Genomic DNA, 4,498 nt, shown 5'->3' with positions numbered 1-4,498 from the left:
GACAATCACCAAGGATAGTAGCAGCTGTGGAGTTGAGCCAGCCTGAGCCTGGGAGACAAGCTGTGTTTGCTAACAAAGGCAGAACTGGAGAAATGGAGCCCTTTGCAGCATAGAAGATTGTGAGTGAATCCCAGATGTCTGATACTGAGCTTTTTACACTGGTGGATTTTGGTTTTGCTTTGATTTGATTGTGACTGTGCCCTGGTTATCTCCTCTTGAAAAATGACAATATTTAACTTATTTTGTTTTACAGGAGTTCACAGTTAGAGACTTTGGAATTTTAGAGAGACTTCAGAATTCTTAAGAGTCTTTGGATATTTTAAAAGGCTGATGTTTTAAGGTGTTTGAATTTTAAATGCTCTGGGATTTTTAAAAGTTGGAATGTTTTATATCGTGATATTGATATTCATAGGCGAATCTTGGAGATTCCATGGTTGATGGGCTAGAAGCTGTAAGCTGAAATAAACCCTTTCCTCCTCAAGTTGCTTTTGTCATGGTGTTTATCACAGTGATAGACACCCTAACTAAGGCAGGGGGTAAAGTGGCTTCACATAGTCCTTTTCTATCCCCTTTGAGTGACACAAAGTAAGACATACTTATATATAATATGAAAAGAATATGACGGATATAAATCAATCGTCAGCAAACTAAAGCCCACAAGCCAAATGTAGACCACTGCTAGTTTTTTTGTATGGTGATTTGAATTAGATGCCCTATATTCTCATATATTTGAATGCTTGGTCCTCAGTTAGTGGTGCTATTTGGGGAAGCTTAGCATTGCTGGGGGAAGTGTGTCAATAAGGGTGGGCTTTTAAACTTCAGCTTGCCCGACCCTATCATCCCCAGCCTGCCCTCACTGTTTCCTGATTGTGGTTCGAGATGTGAGCTCTCAGCTCTCATCTCTACTCACCATGCCTGCCTGATGCATTCTCCCCACTGTGATGGTGATGGAACCACAAACTCAAATAACCCCTTCCTTCTATAAGTCGCCTTGGTTGGGGTGTTTTTTCACAGCAATAGAGAAGTTGTAACTAATGCAGCCTGTAAGCTAAAAATGGCTTTTACATTTGTAAGTGTTTAGAGGAAGAAAGTAAACACACACACACACACACACACACACACACACACACACACACACACAAATCTGGCGAAGTAATTTCTGTTGTTTAATTCTTCTCGGCTTATAGTGTTTTGTTAAGGAAGACCTGGAAATCTAATATAACAAGAAAGAAACGGTTTCAGCACCACCTCCTTTCTCCCAAATACTTCTGCAGCTATGGCTGCCTGTAGCTATTGCTTTATATTTGTATGTATTTGTATAAGTATTGTATGTGTGTATGTGCGTGTGTGTAGGTAGGTCTACTTGTCTATGTGAAAGATTTTTCTTGGAGAAACACAACACACACACACACACACACACACACACACACACACACACACACAGGTCTACTCACCCCAGAAAGAGAACCCATGACAGATAAAAGTAAATAGCATAAATGTTATTATCAACAGTATTTTTTTCCACTTCATCAAAACCTATAGGACCACTGTCATATACATGGTCTACTGTGGATAGCAATGTTGTTAAGCACCTAAGGGTTGTATTTGTTCATGATAGAAACAAACAATCTTGAAAGAGCCTGTGGATGGGACCTGCTTGGAAATGCAACTAAGTTTAAGTGAGTTACTAGGGCAGGCTCACACCCACAGTTGGATACAGGTATTGGATGGTGCCGCTATCATCCAGGATACCATGTAATACCTGTCCTTTTAAGTAGGGAGGAGTTTGAGCCAGGCCTTGTGGTACATGTCTGTGATCCCAGTATTCTGGAGGCTGAGGCAGGGGAATAGTGAGTTCAAGACCAGTCTGGGTTACATAGTAGGACTGTTTCAAAAAGAGGGGCAGAAAGTGTTTGGAGTGATGTCTCAGTGGTTAAGAATCAAACACCCTAATTGTCGTGCTAGAAACCTCATCCAACTACTGAGGGATCTGGATGCAGAGATCCATGACTAGGCCCCAGGTGGATCTCTGGGAGTCCAATTAGCGAGAATGAGGAGGGTTTATATGAGCGGGAATTGTTGAGACCAAGGTCGGATAAAGCACAGAGACAAATAGCCAAACAAACGGAAACACATGAAATATGAACCAATGGCTGAGGGGTCACCAACTGGATCAGGCCCTCTGAGTGGGTGAGACAGTTGATTGGCCTGATCTGTTTGGGAGGCATCCAGGCAGTGGGACTGGGTCCTGTGCTCATTGCATGAGTCGGCTGTTTGAAACCTGGGGCCTATGCAGGGTCCCTTGGCTCGGCCTGGGAGGAGGGGACTGGACCTACCTGGACTGAGTCCACCAGGTTGATCTCAGTCTGTGGGGAAGGCTTTGCCCTGGAGGAGATTGGAATGGGGGCGGGCTGGGGGGAAGGTGAGGGGGGTGTGAGGGGGGAGAACAAGGGAATCTGTGGCTGATATGTAGAACTGAATTGTATTGCAAAATAAAAATTAAAAAAAAAGAAGAATTAGATAAATGCTTCATATACATGTACATATACATACATACATACATATACATATATATATGCAAATACAGATAGATACAGTAGATACAGATATAGATATAGTTCTGTCCCTAAATACAACCTACTTAATTTGTGTATATGTTTTCAGGAATGACAATTTTGTATTGTATAAACAGCATTTGTACTCTTTCCTGGGGAAAACTTCTCCACTGTCAGCATTCCTTTGTTGCCTGTAGTTTTTTTGTGTAGGGTTGAGGCCTCCTGGAATGTCTCCTGTCTAGTTTATCATGTTTATTGTTCTTGTTCTTGTTCAGCTCATGTTTAATCAGTTACGTTTTTGAGAAATAAAGACGCAGTGTCACACCAAAAAAAAAAAAAAAAAAAAAAGAACACGTACTGCTCTTCCAGCAGACCCAAATTCAGTTCCCAGCATCCATATTGTGCTGCTCATGACCACCTGTAACTCCAGCTCCAGGGGATCTGACTTTCTCTTCCGGCCTCCTCGGCCACTTATATACGTATATGCATATGTGCCCAGACACAAATATGCATACCCATAGTTAAAAACAAAATAAATATTCCTGTAAAGGAGAGAGAGAGAGAGAGAGAGAGAGAGAGAGAGAGAGAGAGAGGGAGGGAGGGAGGGAGAGGGAGAGAGCGCAGTCACATCACAGTAGTCCAGAAAGAAGAAGGGAATGCTGGCACTGAGCCAGCTCCTCCTTTTGTTACAGCTCATTTCATCTAAGCCCCTCCTCCCAGCCCATCAGGGACCAGGTCACCCACATTTAGGGTAGGTCTTCCCCTCTCAGCTAATCCTCTGGAGACACTAACAGTCTGCCCAGAGGTATGCCTGAAACGTCTAGTTTTACCAACTCCAGTCAAGTAGACAGCAAGGACTATCCAGCACAGTCTGTGTGCTCAGCCTTTCCTAGGCTATTACACTGGGCTATGTGAGACATATCTGATCTATTCCAATTTATTTTTTTTACGATATGATCCTTGACTGTGGATTGCTTCTTAGGTCATAGATCACCAGAAGCAAATTCTAACATTAGAATGTGAGGATAGACAGTTAATACAGAAAATGACTCCAGGAAATACCTCCAAGTTTACCGGTAGGTCCTGGACTGGAGTGGAAAAGGCAGCCAGTAAAGGATGCATTACCAAGCAGGTTGCTGCTGAGACATTCTGGAAGGCAGAACAGAAGGTGCCATAGAGTGAACTACTCCGGGAAGGTGAGAGCTGACCGGTCTTGTTTTGTTTTTCTGACTTGTCTTACCATGGTTTGAATTGTGTGCTCAGAAAGAGATACGCTGGTGCCCCAACCACCAGGACCCCAAAACGGGATGTTATTTGGCCAGAGGTTCTTATGGTTAAGATGAGGTCATCTTGAAGTCAGACAGGCCTTTGGATACACAGTGACCGGTGTCTTTTTTGTCAATTGTGCCGTGTGAAGAGATGGAAAGTTGGAAGGAGAAGGTGGCGTGTAAGAGGAGGCAGAGTTCGTGTGATGCTGTCAACAGCCAAGAAACATCAGGGGCCACCGGAGCTAAAGGCAAGAAGGAGTCACCTCTCCAGACTTAGGAAGCAGACCCTGCCAACCCCTTGATTTAGGACTTCTGGCTTGAAGGAGAGTGAGGGAATGAGGATGGCCTTCAGTATTCATGATCTCTGCACATGTTCTATTCGTCCTTGCGTGTAGCTAGTCATGATCGCACAGCCAGGAAGGAAGACCCCAGAAAAGAGACAGTAAGAGAACTACCCAAAATGTGAGCCCGTGTTTGGAACTATTTGACCAGCACCAGCTTGGTCCCGGTGTAATAAAGTCTCAATTCACTCAGTGTTTATCTGGAAAGAATCTGGCTTAATTAGTACAGGCCTTCCTGCATTTATAACAATCACCCACAACCCTCAGACATTTTTACCACCTTCCAGAAAACAGATCTTTACCTGAACAGAAAACAATAAAAATAACCTAGTCA

Source organism: Peromyscus eremicus, chromosome 4 (genome assembly GCF_949786415.1).
Source record: "Peromyscus eremicus chromosome 4, PerEre_H2_v1, whole genome shotgun sequence".
In the NCBI taxonomy this organism is placed as follows: Eukaryota; Metazoa; Chordata; class Mammalia; order Rodentia; family Cricetidae; genus Peromyscus; species Peromyscus eremicus.
The sequence above is the reverse complement of the archived record's forward strand: the minus strand, read 5'-3'. Positions refer to the sequence as shown.